The sequence below is a fragment of the Arachis hypogaea genome, chromosome 16 (genome assembly GCF_003086295.3).
Source record: "Arachis hypogaea cultivar Tifrunner chromosome 16, arahy.Tifrunner.gnm2.J5K5, whole genome shotgun sequence".
NCBI classification, from domain to species: Eukaryota; Viridiplantae; Streptophyta; class Magnoliopsida; order Fabales; family Fabaceae; genus Arachis; species Arachis hypogaea.
This window is the reverse complement of record NC_092051.1, coordinates 96063537-96082362: the sequence shown is the minus strand read 5'-3', so window position 1 is coordinate 96082362 and position 18826 is coordinate 96063537. Positions and strand designations below refer to the sequence as shown.

Sequence of the window (18826 nt, the reverse complement as noted above, 5' to 3'; positions counted from 1 at the left end):
CTCTTCGGTTGCTTCTCCACAATCATCCGTGGGCATGTGTTGCTTATGGTATGAATCCCATAAGTCTATCTTTTGACGGACGATTGCTTGAAGCCGATCCATCACTTCCTTAAGACGATCCTTTGATTCTTGTTCCACTTCACTAACATAAGTAGGATCATATTGCTCTTGGATTGATGGACATGGATATTCTTCCATGGAGGGTTGTGATGGATAGGAGAATTTATCATGTGGTTGGAAAGGAGATTCATCAAAGTTTGGAGGTTGGAAGGTGTTTTGGTTGTTGGTAGAAGATAGGAGTATACGGGATATAAGCTCTTGGAGGGCGGAGGTGAAACCGGTGAGTGCGGTTTGGAACTCTTCTTGCTCTTGAGAAATGATACCAAGTGTATCATCCATAGAGCTTGGTTGGAGGAAAAAGAAGGATTGTGATGGTAGTGATGTTGAAGTGGTGGTGGTTCCATGGGTGCTTGTTCATAATGGTTATAAGTGTGTGCATATGGAGGATATGGATTAGGATTCTGTGGAGGTGATTGATGGAAATAGGATGTGGATTGGGAGTATGGTGGTTGGAATGGTAGTGTTTGGGGACTATGTCGAGAGTATGGTGCATGGAATGATGGTGGTTGAGTGGCATAATCATGATAAGAACCATCATATCCATTAGAATGATATACATCATAGGAGGGGTTGCAATCATAGTAGCTTGGTTGAGGAGGTTGCCATGGTGAGTGCTCATATAGATATGGCTCCCTTTTCAAGAATTCATCTTTCCCATAATGTGAGCCATCATTCAAGTTTTCATTACCTACAACATAGTCATAACCATACTCAAAACCACAAGGATGAGAATTCATATGGAAAAGAGGAAATCAAAACAAAGTATATCAAAAAGAAATAAAGAATAAATAAACTCCTAATTAAATCAAAGCATGAATTAAACCTAGATCTAAGAAATCCTAATCTACATCTAACCTAATTCTAGAGAGAAGAGAGAGCTTCTCTCTCTAGAAACTACCTAAATCATGATGAAAACTAAACTAATTGCTCCCCCCTTCAATCCTTGGCATCAATAGCATCATAAATGAGTTGGATTGGGTCCAAAAGGCCTCAGAAATCGCTAGCCACGAGTTGCTCAAAATGGCCCATGCTGATCCTATGATGCGCACGCATAGTCGACGCGTGCGCATCGCCTAAACACTAGGAAACTATGATAAAATACATATCATTTTGAAACTCTGGATGTTAGTTTTCCAACGCAATTAGAACCGCCTCATTTGGACCTTTGTAACTCAAGTTATGATCGTTTTAGTAAGAAGAGGTCAGGATCGATAGCTTAGCAATTCCTTCATTTTTTCATGAGTTCTCCCACTTTGCATGCTTTTTCTTCATTCCTTCAATCCAATCTTTGCCTTCTAAACCTGAAATCACTTAACAAACATATCAAGACATCGAATGGAATTAAAGTGAATTAAATTTAGCTATTTTAAGGCCTAAAAAGCATGTTTTCACACTTAAGTACAAATAAAGGAGAATTTACAAAACCATGTTATTTCATTGAATAAATGTGGGAAAAGTTGATAAAATCCCCTAAATTAAGCACAAGATAAACCACAAAATTGGGGTTTATTAATAATTCCATTGCTTTTCGTTATTTGCAACAAAAATGGTCATGTATTTCATTTTTATAAAAGAATAAAGACTTATTTCAGTATTTTTTTTTATGCTTACGAAAGAGAATACGATCTCTTATTAAAAAACCAAAATATTTTGACCCTAACGTTAATATTTTCAACTAATTAAAATCATTTGTTAAAAATTCTTTTGAATAGTAATAAAATAATTTGTGGAGGATTTTATTTGTAATTTGTATTAATTTTAAATTTCTATAAATTTTTTTCTAGCAATAAAATTAATTATCACTACTACTATCACCATATTTTTTATTTTTATCACTATAACTTCTATCTCTATTATTTTTATTATGCAATTATATCTTATTACTATCATTATCTCCTCTATTATCAATTTACTATCAACACTAATACCAAGATAATCAAAATTACAATTCTCTTACTTTATCTCTTGTATGATGTTATTTTTTTTCTTTTTAAAGGATTTTCATAATGTAATTAATTTTTTTCTTTCAACACTAAAAGGGAACCGGGAAATAGCGGCGATTTTTTTAGAGAAATTGCCACAAAATGACATACCAACGGTTCTATAACTGTTATAGTTTAGGGTGTGGCCATTTCATTTTGTGGCGGTTTTTATGAACTGCTTGCATAACCGCCACAAAATAATATATAGCGTCAGTTGATATAGCGGCGGTAATAAACCGCTGCAATTCTGATAGGTACTTTTAAAAAAATGCGGCGGGTTGAGGTTTTCAACTCGCCACAATCTTCTACATAAAATTTAAAAAAAAAATAATAGTTGGATTACAATATATTGTACCATTTTTCTTTACTATAACTTATTTTCTTTACGTCATAATTAATTAAAACTTAAGATACGTGTATAAAAGAGGACTAAATAGATAAAAATATAATTTTGTATAATTGAAAAAAAAAACTAATTGATAACACCAACATAAGAAAATAATTTATTTGTAATAAATAGGAAGTAGAGAACACAATAGTAGCACTAGTCAATTTTTTACACATGGTCAAAATACATAGTAAACATTGGTCAACTCATACCTCTTAATCGTACTTCTCAATATCTGGATATAAAGCACCAATAAGGGCATTATATTTTGGATCATCTCTCAAAGAATGGTGACTGGCACAATGTATTCGACAAGTAGAGCATTCCTTGTTCTTGAGATAATATATGGACGATGAGTCTGCATACAGAGATTATATCCTGAGATAATGCACTTAAATAAAGAATGAATTCTCAAATCTCTACTTTAATTTATTTTTCAAACAAAACACTTCTTGAACCTTCAAAATATTTTACCTATGTGTAAACATTCAAGTTTCATTTATTTTCTAAATTTTTAGAGGAATTTTCATTTATTTTTTAATTTGTCTTCAAGTGAGGCCTGCTTTTGGCATGGCGCATCTCACACAAAACAAAGCTACATAACCATTTTAGAGATACCAGTAATTGACATTCATATATGTCGCTAATCAAGACCTTTATCATAATCCATTTATTCAATCTCTTGTTTATCTTAAAACCAATAGTTCCCCCCACAGCTAATTTTTTTTCCAATTGACAAGGAATTAATTAAAATACTAATAGCTCAAAATCTAACAGACGATATAGTTTTCCATTTAGTCTATTGCCCTTACTATAAAAATTATTTTAAACTGAATTATATTGCCACTTACAAAATTGTCATTTGCTGTAGGTATGATCATATGTACATAGTGATCTGAAGTCCTCACTAAAAGAAATAATCATAGAAAATTGCAGGGAATAGAAAACCGCAGCTTTTCTTTTAAAGCACCCATTAAAATTGTGGCAGTTCTAAACCGTCGCTATTTTTTTAAAAATCAGCAAAAAAATAGTGGCAGTTTTACAACCACCGCCAAATCAATTATCTAATTATCGGCGGTTATACCAGTGGTTGCTGGAAACCGCCGCGAAAACAACTGTCTATGCCACTAACCAGGGCAGTTCACTCAACCGCCGAAATTGGTTTTTGCAGCGGTTTAAAACCGCCGCTAATCTCCGCTCTTCTTGTAGTGCTAACATGACACATGCTCCTTGAGCTATTTCACGATTCCTTTAGCATAATTTTTTCATTAGTTATAACATTTTTTTATTTGAAAAATAAATAACTATGATAAAAATAATTATACTATAAATTTGCTGTCAATTATATATAATTAAAATTATAAAAATCAATTATTGTACATTTAAATTATAATAACGTAAATATTGTACCTAATAATTAAATTTTAATTATTCATATATTACCAAAATTATAATTATTCTTCATCATATTCCATTTTTTTAATCTATTGGTAATCTTTTCTTAATTTAATTAAAATTTGAATTGAATGAATTAATATTATTCTTCTTCTTCAATAAATAGTATATTTGGCTTGATATTTTTTGTTGATATTTTTTGGTTTATTTAGCCTAATTTATTATGGTTATTCATCTCTTTCTTATTTTATACTAATTCAGTTAATTAAAATTAATAAATTTTAGTTATTTCAATTCTTACCATTTTTTATTCTAATAATATTTTCAATTAAGTTATTAATACAATTTTAATATTTTATGTCATTAATATTAATATCTTTTAAAATGTCCTTTTTCTAAATAATCTATATCTATGCTTTGATTTAATAAATTATATATATATATATATATATATATATATATATATATATATATATATATATATCCACACAATCTCCATAAAGATTTTTGCATACCATAACTTATCATCCTGGCATACTTATTATAATTAAATATGTGAGGCAAGTACACACATCTCCTAAAGGCCTAAATAGATCTAAGCTAGGAAATAAAAGACGAACAATCGTTGCATTTATAATAAAATACACCTAGCATAAAGGAAGTCACAATTAGAAAATTATTTATTACAGATGGATTTACAAATAAATTTAGTCTTTATTATAGATGAATTTTTGGTTACTGACAGATTTTGTCTCTCTATAAAAGTCTCGTCAGAAATTACTTACCGACAGATTTTTTTCGTCGGTAATTACCAACAAATTTTTCTCCGTTACTGATAAAATTTTTCTCGGTAATTATCCCACCTTTTGCTAAAAAACCGTCAGTTTTTCGACAGATTCTCTGTCTGTAATTTACCGATAGATTTTTTTTCATTACTGACAGATTTTTTCTCAATAATCGTCATTTCAATTTTGCTTAAACCGTCCGATTTTTTGACAGATTTTTCTTCGGTAACTAGCGTAAGATTTTTCAACAGATTTTTTGTCGATAATTGGAACTTGGGAAAGCATTTCTAACTCTGAATACAAATGAAAAATCCATCTGTAAGGTAAAATAGTATTTTTTTTTTAGATTTTTCATTGCAAAATAAATTTGTTTTCATACAAAATAAATATAAATTTAAACAAGTTCATCATATTATCAAACTGAAAGAAAAGTACTATAAACAAGCAAGTCAATATAATTCAAAATATAAACAAAGTGTATTGATACATCAACTATAATCCTCAGTGTATTGTTCAACCATACTAAATTTATCAGCTATAATTCATAACATTGTATTATATGAGAAAAATTACATTATGCGAATCTCTACAAGCCAATCAACCAGTATTCCGTGCATGCTTTGAGTAATATCGTGCTGCTTTATATTTCTTAATGCAATTAGAAAAGGGCTACACTTCTTGGATGCAAAAATTTCAAAGTACTACATGTCAATAAAAGTACACAGTAGAGAAAAATACATGAAAAAATATCAATAGTGAAAGTTATTCAATTTGTTGTGGCACAAAAAACTCATTACTCAACATCTTAATGAAAATTATGTCAATTGAATGCATAAGGGTTAACCATGATTAGTACAATATATAGAATGCATCTGAAAATCTCATCTCTTTCGGGATCAATTCCATGTATTGCAATTAAAACTTCAGCAGGTGTGAGCCTGTAGGACCAGATTGTGATGATCCCTGTATAAAAACTCAACAATCAAATTCATTCAATTGAAAAAATGAATTCAAAGTTAAGAAAATTTTTTATCCTAGTAAAGAAAATGAAATATATGTCTAACAAGTAACAACTTTGTTGATTAACATAGTTGACTCTAAAATATTAAGTGCGTGATACCAAACATGAAAAAGAACATTGGGGCTGGGTAATGCTAGAATACCTTCAAGTCTTCAACCTTGTACAAGGTCAACAACACACAGACAGTAATTAAGAAGACTAACATCTATGTACTGTACGAAAATTGATTGACCTATACATTGATGTGTTTTGTAAGCCTTTTTTCTTTTCTCTCTCTTTTTTTTTTTAATTTTATTTTAAGAATAGCTAACTAGTACTCTAGAATGGTTTGAGCAATAAAAAACAAGGCAGTTGGATTCTAATTAAGTTAAAAACAAAAGAAAACCCTACAATGCTTAAATAATTAATAATATCTTAGGCATATATCCTATTGGCTGATTGTCAAAGATCATTAAAGTCATCCGATGCTTTCCTTAACCAAGTAAGTCTTGAATCCTTAGCCAAGTTAATTCTTAATTTTGAAAATTCATTTAACAGCATAACTCAGAGTACTACCTTTCATACTTTTTTAGTGGAAATGTGTAGTCCCAAAATGTAATCAACATCATGCAGAAGAATGAATTTTCATAGTAAACTAATGTGAAATAACTTTACCTGCTTTAGATGATATAGGCAAATAGTAGTACCTGCAACAAAGATGAAACCAAAACTACACCAAATTCTAAAATTTAAGGTCAATTACGATGAAATCAATGTCATCATAAAAGCTAAATACTCCAGGTGACAATGAACCGTCAGAAAATAATTCTAAAACTGGTAAGTAATAACTGAAATCTGTAACAAAATAATAAGAAAAATCCTACCCAGGTTCCTTTAACAAAATTTACATTCTCTTGATCTTCACAATGTTATTTTTGGATAGATGGGTCCTTCGGTGATATTAAATTTTAATTATCCTATCATTAATTAGAGGACTGGAATTTTATCCAAAAAATAACGATGATGATAACAAAAAGATTAGAGGATGAAGGCGGCTTTTTTTAGAGTAAGGATAAAGGTGTTAATTATTGCATATTAAAGATCAAAACACCGAACTGCACATAATTAATATTTCAGTGCAAACAGACATACACGTGGAACTTGAAATCAAACTTGCAATAATAATAACATTGACATTTTTTCAAAGACATGATTATGTCACTTCAAAAGAGTCTAACCCATGAATGGACTCATAAAAACAATACTTGAGAATAATAAATTACCCGTGAAACAACGATTTCAAGATTTAGAACTCCTATAGCCAATCCTGCACAACCAATTGGATGTCATGAAATCATAAACTTATCTTAGCTGATTAATTATTAAGAACACATCTTCAACATTGAATACTAACCTTGGCCACCACCTGAATCAGTAGTCAACTCCGATGTGACAGTAAAGGGAACACTATAGGTAATCTGCAATCAAAACATGAAAAATTTATCCTGTCATGAACTTTCAGGTATGTTAATATAACTAAGCTAGAATTGGTAGAGAAGATTAAGAGTTTGGTGCCACAACATTCCTAGGACTTACCACAAGAGGAAAACCAAGAAGAACAAACACAACCAAGGAAGCAACCTTGATTTCTTCACTTGCTCCAATTACATGTTGAATACCTCCAAGGTAATCTTGGATGGAAATCAGATTAATTATAGCAGTGCCAGCCATGCAAACAAAGACGATAAAATTGCTAACAGCCCATACTGCACCCATCCAGTTACACACTGGTTCAATGAAAAACGAGCTAATTACCAAGACAATCTATCAAGCCACAAATGTAATGTAAGATTTATGATTACACAGGAAGAAACAAAGTTAATTTAAAATAATAAATCACTGATCATTATTGGTAAAAGCTTTGTGACAATTCTCTTCGAACCCCCCTTCTCTCCCCTCTTAAAAAAATAATGCTCAAATTGTGAGTTATTATTGAATTCAACAGCAAACCAAATGCACCCTCTCTAACACCTTGATCATAAAGACCTACTTTGGTAGAGCTCTCTTTTGGATCTTCATGATAAACTTCCCTCCCCATCCAATCCATATTAAACAAAAAAAAGGGAAACCATGACAACTGCAAGTAACAAAGGTCAAAAGGTTGAAGGAAACATAAGAAGGATCTCAAGTGGGATGCATAAGCATAATCCAACCAACATTCACAACCATTTTAGAAATGCAGAAATGTATATAATGTATGTACTGCAGTACCTACCCAAGTAAGAGCCATTATAACAAGCACTGAGTGCATTGCAGGTAGCAAATGCCTTAAACTTGTCAATAAGTTTACTAATACTGCTCCAGGTCCATCCACAAAGTTTTTATATCTCATGTTTTAGCTCTACATCTTTCTCAATGTGATCCTCATTTATCTTTCCATTGATGTCATTTGATAAAGGCTTTGATTTTGTGAATTCAAAGCCATTTTGTTGTTGTTCATCAAATAAAGGATCAGAATCTGATAAGCGATGATGCTGAGTTGTAGTAAGCGAAACTTCATCAGCAAAATATAGGGTGACAAGTGTGCATAATGTCAGGAAAACCTGCTAACATTGGCGATTAGATTCCACTAGTGAAAAGTAACTATACATGGATTTAAGAATTTAATTTTGATATGATGATAGTACAAAAAGTTTTGTATAGTCATCCTATTTTATGATGTCTTAGCAACAAACAGGTTAGTCCTTTATATCCAATACTCTGAAAGTCATATATTCTTATATGATCTGACAATATATAAAATGAATGTCATATTATAGAACCTTTACCTTACTTGCTCATGTTTTAGACTTAAAGCCATATAATCATCTCAGTAACTAAAAAAAGAATAAACTAATTGAACAACAAAATCTCTTGTTTGTCTTAAAACCAATAGTTCCCCCCACAGCTAATTTTTTTTTCCAATTGACAAGGAATTAATTAAAATACTAATAGCTCAAAATCTAACAGACGATATAGTTTTCCATTTAGTCTATTGCCCTTACTATAAAAATTATTTTAAACTGAATTATATTGCCACTTACAAAATTGTCATTTGCTGTAGGTATGATCATATGTACATAGTGATCTGAAGTCCTCACTAAAAGAAATAATCATAGAAAATTGCAGGGAATAGAAAACCGCAACTTTTCTTTTAAAGCACCCATTAAAATTGTGGCAGTTCTAAACCGTCGCTATTTTTTTAAAAATCAGCAAAAAAATAGTGGCAGTTTTACAACCACCGCCAAATCAATTATCTAATTATCGGCGGTTATACCAGTGGTTGCTGGAAACCGCCGCGAAAACAACTGTCTATGCCACTAACCAGGGCAGTTCACTCAACCGCCGAAATTGGTTTTTGCAGCGGTTTAAAACCGCCGCTAATCTCCGCTCTTCTTGTAGTGCTAACATGACACATACTCCTTGAGCTATTTCACGATTCCTTTAGCATAATTTTTTCATTAGTTATAACATTTTTTTATTTGAAAAATAAATAACTATGATAAAAATAATTATACTATAAATTTGCTGTCAATTATATATAATTAAAATTATAAAAATCAATTATTGTACATTTAAATTATAATAACGTAAACATTGTACCTAATAATTAAATTTTAATTATTCATATATTACCAAAATTATAATTATTCTTCATCATATTCCATTTTTTTAATCTATTGGTAATCTTTTCTTAATTTAATTAAAATTTGAATTGAATGAATTAATATTATTCTTCTTCTTCAATAAATAGTATATTTGGCTTGATATTTTTTTGTTGATATTTTCTGGTTTATTTAGCCTAATTTATTATGGTTATTCATCTCTTTCTTATTTTATACTAATTCAGTTAATTAAAATTAATAAATTTTAGTTATTTCAATTCTTACCATTTTTTATTCTAATAATATTTTCAATTAAGTTATTAATACAATTTTAATATTTTATGTCATTAATATTAATATCTTTTAAGATGTCCTTTTTCTAAATAATCTATATCTATGCTTTGATTTAATAAATTATATATATATATATATATATCCACACAATCTCCATAAAGATTTTTGCATACCATAACTTATCATCCTGGCATACTTATTATAATTAAATATGTGAGGCAAGTACACACATCTCCTAAAGGTCTAAATAGATCTAAGCTAGGAAATAAAAGACGAACAATCGTTGCATTTATAATAAAATACACCTAGCATAAAGGAAGTCACAATTAGAAAATTATTTATTACAGATGGATTTACAAATAAATTTAGTCTTTATTATAGATGAATTTTTGGTTACTGACAGATTTTGTCTCTCTATAAAAGTCTCGTCAAAAATTACTTACCGACAGATTTTTTTTCGTCGGTAATTACCAACAAATTTTTCTCCGTTACTGATAAAATTTTTCTCGGTAATTATCCCACCTTTTGCTAAAAAACCGTCAGTTTTTCGACAGATTCTCTGTCTGTAATTTACCGATAGATTTTTTTTCATTACTGACAGATTTTTTCTCAATAATCGTCATTTCAATTTTGCTTAAACCGTCCGATTTTTTGACAGATTTTTCTTCGGTAACTAGCGTAAGATTTTTCAACAGATTTTTTGTCGATAATTGGAACTTGGGAAAGCATTTCTAACTCTGAATACAAATGAAAAATCAATCCATCTGTAAGGTAAAATAGTATTTTTTTTTAGATTTTTCATTGCAAAATAAATTTGTTTTCATACAAAATAAATATAAATTTAAACAAGTTCATCATATTATCAAACTGAAAGAAAAGTACTATAAACAAGCAAGTCAATATAATTCAAAATATAAACAAAGTGTATTGATACATCAACTATAATCCTCAGTGTATTGTTCAACCATACTAAATTTATCAGCTATAATTCATAACATTGTATTATATGAGAAAAATTACATTATGCGAATCTCTACAAGCCAATCAACCAGTATTCCGTACATGCTTTGAGTAATATCGTGCTGCTTTATATTTCTTAATGCAATTAGAAAAGGGCTACACTTCTTGGATGCAAAAATTTCAAAGTACTAAATGTCAATAAAAGTACACAGTAGAGAAAAATACATGAAAAAATATCAATAGTGAAAGTTATTCAATTTGTTGTGGCACAAAAAACTCATTACTCAACATCTTAATGAAAATTATGTCAATTGAATGCATAAGGGTTAACCATGATTAGTACAATATATAGAATGCATCTGAAAATCTCATCTCTTTCGGGATCAATTCCATGTATTGCAATTAAAACTTCAGCAGGTGTGAGCCTGTAGGACCAGATTGTGATGATCCCTGTATAAAAACTCAACAATCAAATTCATTCAATTGAAAAAATGAATTCAAAGTTAAGAAAATTTTTTATCCTAGTAAAGAAAATGAAATATATGTCTAACAAGTAACAACTTTGTTTATTAACATAGTTGACTCTAAAATATTAAGTGCGTGATACCAAACATGAAAAAGAACATTGGGGCTGGGTAATGCTAGAATACCTTCAAGTCTTCAACCTTGTACAAGGTCAACAACACACAGACAGTAATTAAGAAGACTAACATCTATGTACTGTACGAAAATTGATTGACCTATACATTGATGTGTTTTGTAAGCCTTTTTTCTTTTCTCTCTCTTTTTTTTTAATTTTATTTTAAGAATAGCTAACTAGTACTCTAGAATGGTTTGAGCAATAAAAAACAAGGCAGTTGGATTCTAATTAAGTTAAAAACAAAAGAAAACCCTACAATGCTTAAATAATTAATAATATCTTAGGCATATATCCTATTGGCTGATTGTCAAAGATCATTAAAGTCATCCGATGCTTTCCTTAACCAAGTAAGTCTTGAATCCTTAGCCAAGTTAATTCTTAATTTTGAAAATTCATTTAACAGCATAACTCAGAGTACTACCTTTCATACTTTTTTAGTGGAAATGTGTAGTCCCAAAATGTAATCAACATCATGCAGAAGAATGAATTTTCATAGTAAACTAATGTGAAATAACTTTACCTGCTTTAGATGATATAGGCAAATAGTAGTACCTGCAACAAAGATGAAACCAAAACTACACCAAATTCTAAAATTTAAGGTCAATTACGATGAAATCAATGTCATATCATAAAAGCTAAATACTCCAGGTGACAATGAACCGTCAGAAAATAATTCTAAAACTGGTAAGTAATAACTGAAATCTGTAACAAAATAATAAGAAAAATCCTACCCAGGTTCCTTTAACAAAATTTACATTCTCTTGATCTTCACAATGTTATTTTTGGATAGATGGGTCCTTCGGTGATATTAAATTTTAATTATCCTATCATTAATTAGAGGACTGGAATTTTATCCAAAAAATAACGATGATGATAACAAAAAGATTAGAGGATGAAGGCGGCTTTTTTTAGAGTAAGGATAAAGGTGTTAATTATTGCATATTAAAGATCAAAACACCGAACTGCACATAATTAATATTTCAGTGCAAACAGACATACACGTGGAACTTGAAATCAAACTTGCAATAATAATAACATTGACATTTTTTCAAAGACATGATTATGTCACTTCAAAAGAGTCTAACCCATGAATGGACTCATAAAAACAATACTTGAGAATAATAAATTACCCGTGAAACAACGATTTCAAGATTTAGAACTCCTATAGCCAATCCTGCACAACCAATTGGATGTCATGAAATCATAAACTTATCTTAGCTGATTAATTATTAAGAACACATCTTCAACATTGAATACTAACCTTGGCCACCACCTGAATCAGTAGTCAACTCCGATGTGACAGTAAAGGGAACACTATAGGTAATCTGCAATCAAAACATGAAAAATTTATCCTGTCATGAACTTTCAGGTATGTTAATATAACTAAGCTAGAATTGGTAGAGAAGATTAAGAGTTTGGTGCCACAACATTCCTAGGACTTACCACAAGAGGAAAACCAAGAAGAACAAACACAACCAAGGAAGCAACCTTGATTTCTTCACTTGCTCCAATTACATGTTGAATACCTCCAAGGTAATCTTGGATGGAAATCAGATTAATTATAGCAGTGCCAGCCATGCAAACAAAGACGATAAAATTGCTAACAGCCCATACTGCACCCATCCAGTTACACACTGGTTCAATGAAAAACGAGCTAATTACCAAGACAATCTATCAAGCCACAAATGTAATGTAAGATTTATGATTACACAGGAAGAAACAAAGTTAATTTAAAATAATAAATCACTGATCATTATTGGTAAAAGCTTTGTGACAATTCTCTTCGAACCCCCCTTCTCTCCCCTCTTAAAAAAATAATGCTCAAATTGTGAGTTATTATTGAATTCAACAGCAAACCAAATGCACCCTCTCTAACACCTTGATCATAAATACCTACTTTGGTAGAGCTCTCTTTTGGATCTTCATGATAAACTTCCCTCCCCATCCAATCCATATTAAACAAAAAAAAGGGAAACCATGACAACTGCAAGTAACAAAGGTCAAAAGGTTGAAGGAAACATAAGAAGGATCTCAAGTGGGATGCATAAGCATAATCCAACCAACATTCACAACCATTTTAGAAATGCAGAAATGTATATAATGTATGTACTGCAGTACCTACCCAAGTAAGAGCCATTATAACAAGCACTGAGTGCATTGCAGGTAGCAAATGCCTTAAACTTGTCAATAAGTTTACTAATACTGCTCCAGGTCCATCCACAAAGTTTTTATATCTCATGTTTTAGCTCTACATCTTTCTCAATGTGATCCTCATTTATCTTTCCATTGATGTCATTTGATAAAGGCTTTGATTTTGTGAATTCAAAGCCATTTTGTTGTTGTTCATCAAATAAAGGATCAGAATCTGATAAGCGATGATGCTGAGTTGTAGTAAGCGAAACTTCATCAGCAAAATATAGGGTGACAAGTGTGCATAATGTCAGGAAAACCTGCTAACATTGGCGATTAGATTCCACTAGTGAAAAGTAACTATACATGGATTTAAGAATTTAATTTTGATATGATGATAGTACAAAAAGTTTTGTATAGTCATCCTATTTTATGATGTCTTAGCAACAAACAGGTTAGTCCTTTATATCCAATACTCTGAAAGTCATATATTCTTATATGATCTGACAATATATAAAATGAATGTCATATTATAGAACCTTTACCTTACTTGCTCATGTTTTAGACTTAAAGCCATATAATCATCTCAGTAACTAAAAAAAGAATAAACTAATTGAACAACAAAATCTACACAATCAGTATTTCAAACATAAAAATAAAAATCCAAAAAATTGAAAGTGATAAACTCTGAAATTAACCGAATCTGAGGATAGATTCTCGATGTTCTGGAACAGAAAAATTCTATGAGTGATAGCATATCTAGAAGTGCGAGAAGGAAGACGAAGGAGAAAGAAAGAAAGAAACAAAGCAAAGGAAAAATAAAACAAAATAGCTATGCATGCGTAAGAAGACAACAAAAATAATAAGAACTGGATGACAAAAACCATACCAGGACTAGAGCGACGACAGACTGTTGCAAAGTTCGAGAAACGGCGGTAAATCGAACGAGATGCGGAGAAGCTCGACAAAAAATGGCGAACTAGAGGAGAGGCTGGCGTCAGTGTAGCAGTGAATATGAAGAGTGATAAAGGCGTGGAAGAGATTAGGGTTACCTGCACAGCTGAGATGAGACCAAAACAGAACGATTTCTACACATTAGGATTCGATACGAAGCGACGCAAGAAACATAGGAAGAAGAGTTGGCAGGCGGTGTGATGGAGCTTCGGTATGACGGAAGTTCAGTGTAACGACCCAATTCCCAGTACGTCATGATCATACTAGAAACCAAGTGTCACCAACTTTTTCACCTAATAGCTAACTAAATATTTATTATTAAGCCTGTAATTGTATTAGCGCGCAAATCAGCGCACGAATCGAATTTTTAAAAAAATTAAGATAATTCAGTAAGTACACTAAAATAACACAAACATCAGAGACAGAGATAATATACATCATACATACTATTTACATATATATACATATATTGTCATACGGGTTTTAAGTCAGCATACAATCCTTCACATCTGGTTACTATATACATGATCAACACTCTGGGTCCTAGTCCATATAGGAAGCCCCTAAGCTGGCACCCGAAAACTAGCCTAGTCAACTATATGCATCCTACTCTCTCAGTGAGTCTAACCAAAAGTGAGAAACTAAGCACAAAAGCTAGACTATCACAAAAACTCCCAAAAAGTCTCATACTCATCTCTCCAACATCAACTGTCGTCAGAGGAGGAAATCTCAAACACATCTGATGGGGAAGGAAGGAAGGGGAAAGAACTGGGGAGTTCTTAGTAAGGTCGGGGTAGTTAGTTTAGTTCGTTTTATTATGTGATGCCAAGGCATCTTAGGCTAGTTTCACTAGCCTTTTTCTTTTATTTTTAGTTGTTTTATGCATTTTCTTGAGCCTTAAGTAATCATTTGGGCCAAATAGTCATGCTTGTCTTAAATCATTCAAACATGAAGATTTTTATGCAAATTCCATGAGTTTTTAGTTATATTCCTTGAATGCTATGAATGGAAGAATTCTCATGAATTTTAGCAAGACTTTGATGCAACTGTTTGGATGATTTCAGGGAAGAAGAGGCTAGGCAAGGAAGCAACAAAATCAATAAAGGAAGCTTGAATATCACATGTGGAGTTTAAGTTCCAGTTTAAGCCTAAACTGGAGCTTAAACGCCAAAAATCATGAAGGATAAGAAATGCTGGAAATGAAGTTTAACCACCAGTTTGACCTCAAACTGGAGGTTAAACGCCAGAATGGAAGGTCTCACCAAAGAAGCATTTCCACGTTTAACCTCCAGTTTGACCTCAAACTGGAGGTTAAACGCCAGAATGATAATGCCACTCAGGAAGGAGTTCCACGTTTAACCTCCAGTTTGACCTCAAACTGGAGGTTAAACGCCAGAAGTGGGAATAGCACCAGGGAGCCATTTCCACGTTTAAGCTCCAGTTTGACCTCAAACTGGAGCTTAAACGTGTTCGACAGCCTTTCTCCTCCAGGGTTGCTCTCTCCATTTCCACGTTTAACCTCCAGTTTGACCTCAAACTGGAGGTTAAACGTGTTCGACACCTCCAGGGCTACCATTCTAAGCTTCCACGTTTAACCTCCAGTTTGACCTCAAACTGGAGGTTAAACGTGTTCGACCTCCAGGGCTGCCCTTCCTTTATCCACGTTTAAGCTTCAGTTTAACCTTAAACTGAAGCTTAAACGTGTTATATGGAACAGCTTGACCATGCCTTCTTCAAACATAAATAACTTGAGCTACAAAACTCCAAATGAGGTGATTCAAATTGCATTGGAAAGAAGACATCTAGAGCTTTCCAAGCATATATGGCATGCATGGTGGATACTAAAAATTGAGGGAGAAAACAGCCCCGTAATGTGCATAGAAGAGCATAGTACCAACATGCAATCAGGCCAGCTGACCTCTTCACCTTCCATGGAGTATAACTCGAGTTGTAGAGATCCAATTGAGGTGCTTCCAGTTGCGTTAGAAAGCTGACATCCATAGCTTTCCAACGAGGTATAATAGTCTATATTTGGCATCAAATTGGCAAGGTTGACAAGAGAACAAAGTGACGACTCAAGAAAGGGGGTGCAACATTTGAGTGTAGTTTAATGGATCATTATCCTTTTTGGATCAATTATGTCACTCAGCCCTTCAAGCAAGCAAGGCCCATCAACAACACCAAATCAAGGCCACAAGAATCATCTAGAATAGTTTATTTTCATTTGATTGTAATTTGCTTTGAATTTCATTTTCATTTTGTAATTTAGGGAGCCTATTTAAAGGCCTTAGTTTCTGCATTTAGAGACGGGGGGATTGAAGGGGAATCCAGCCCCTGATGGGGACCTTAAACCTTTACTTTCACTTTTAGCTAGTTTTCCTTTTCTTTGTAATTGAATTCAGAGCTATGATTCACTAAACCCCCTTTCATTGGGTTAGGGAGCTCTATTGTAATTCAATGAATCAATAATAGTTTATCTTCTTCTTCAATCTTTTCTCTTGAATTTTGTTAGAAAGCTTCTCGATCTAATTCCATTGAGTAGTTGTCTTGGGAAAGAAACTACTCATACTTGGAATCCTTCGGAGCCTTGGGAAAGGAATGGAGGATTCATGCTAGAGAAGCTTTCTCACAGTGGATTGGATTGGGGTTTGGATGGATATTGTGACATGTAATCCTACCAAATTGTGGTTCATGAAATTGTGTGGTATAATCAGTGATCAAGCATCATCTCTTCTTATGAACATTTAAACCAAGGGATTGGGAATTTGTTTGTTTTTAGAGAGCATTGGTGAGCCAAGGAATTGGGATCCAATCATATAAGATTGCCAAGCAAAATTTAATGAATGCATTGGTTGAGGAAGAGATATACATGTTTTGATTCGGAGATTTCAATATCTCCTAAACCCAATGAATTCCCCATTTCTGATTTCCACTTTCTCTTTACATTCTGCAATTCAATTCTTGCAATCATCCCCATTCCCTTTTAATTTCAGCAATTTACATTCTGCTCTTTAATTCATGCAATTTAAGATTCAGCCATTTAATTTTCTTGTCATTTACTTTTCCCGCCAATTTTACATTCCGCAATTCTCATCTCAATCGTGATTCCGCTCAACTAGAACAAACTTCTAATTCGAATTGCTCACTCAACCAATCCTTGTGGGATTCGACCTCACTCTATTGTGAGTTTTTACTTGACGATAACCGGTGCACTTGCCGGAAGGAATTTTGCCGATCGTGCAATTTCCTAAATCGTAGCATAACTAGTTTATGCGCATCAAGTTTATGGCGCCGTTGCCGGGGATTGGTTTTCGATTGACAATTCTCAAATTGGAAGTTAACTAGATTGAGCAATTTTTCTTTTCTTTTGTTAATAGTTTTTGTTTCAGTTTATTACTGCTAATTTCTGCAAATTTTAATTTGTTTTCTTTGCTTATTCACTTGTTAGCATACTAACCACCAGTTGTTTGTGATATTGCCTCACTATGGGATTTCCACTATCTTTGGATGAGTATTGTTTGAGACTGAGCACATTGCAAAAAAGAAAGGAGTATCCATCATCTTTTGGTCAATCAAAATTCATGAGAAACTCTCCACCACCACAGAATGATTCATGTTATTATGCTCATGGTGGGTGGGAGTATCAGGAACAGGAAACGGGGTACTTCCCAGAGCCACAAAATGGTCCATGTTTTGGTGAATTTGATCACTACTCAAGTTGTGGCTGGGAAGATCAAAACCAAAGAGATTTCACTTATTCACACCCCATTCATCAAGAGCCATCACCTCTGAATTATCCAACCTCACCTCCTAGTTTTACATATCCAAATTCTTCATCACTTGAGCATTTCTCAGCACAAAATTCCTTCTCAAATTCATACAATTCATTTCACTATCCACAAGACTCATTCCACTACACACAAGAGTCATACCACTACCAACACTCCAACCAAAGACTCTATCAGCCCACACAAAACACATACTCCCAGCCACCATATCACAGCCAAGATAATCAACCTCATCAACCTAATCCGAACCAACAATTTCAAGATCAATTAAACAGGATAGAAGGAATGCTTGCAACCATGAGTCAAGACATAACCGATTTGAAAGACTTTAAGGAAGAATTGATATCCAACTTACAAAATCAAGGTGCTGCCATTCAAAAGCTAGAAGCACAAATTGGATATCTATCAAAGCAAATCCCTACCCACAATTCTTCTAGTGAGACCATGGCAAACCCAAGGGAGGAATCAGAAGAACAAGAAATGGAGAAGGTTAATCAAGGGAGATCACACTCCAATGAAACAGAGAGTTGCAAAGAGGAAGGGTTTATTGAACCACAAATTCAGGAAGATTTTGATGAACAGGATACTCCAACTGTCCAACAACAACCAAGTTCTGAGATCAAGGATGTGAAGGCAGTAGAAACAAGCACCAAAATGAGGATTGTGACCGAGAAACAAAGGACCATATCCATGAAGAAGAGAAGGTCGAAGAACAATCCAACTCCTGAGCCAACAAGCAAGTTCAC

The 18826-nt window shown here is 32.7% G+C and overlaps 2 pseudogenes; both read right to left on the bottom strand.

Annotated features, from left to right (window-relative positions):
- Positions 1-6350: 6350 nt before the first annotated feature.
- On the bottom strand, positions 6351-8783 carry LOC112757246 (sucrose transport protein SUC3-like; annotated as a pseudogene).
- A 2950-nt stretch (positions 8784-11733) lies between these two features.
- Positions 11734-14548, bottom strand: LOC112757245 (sucrose transport protein SUC3-like; annotated as a pseudogene).
- Positions 14549-18826: the final 4278 nt, after the last annotated feature.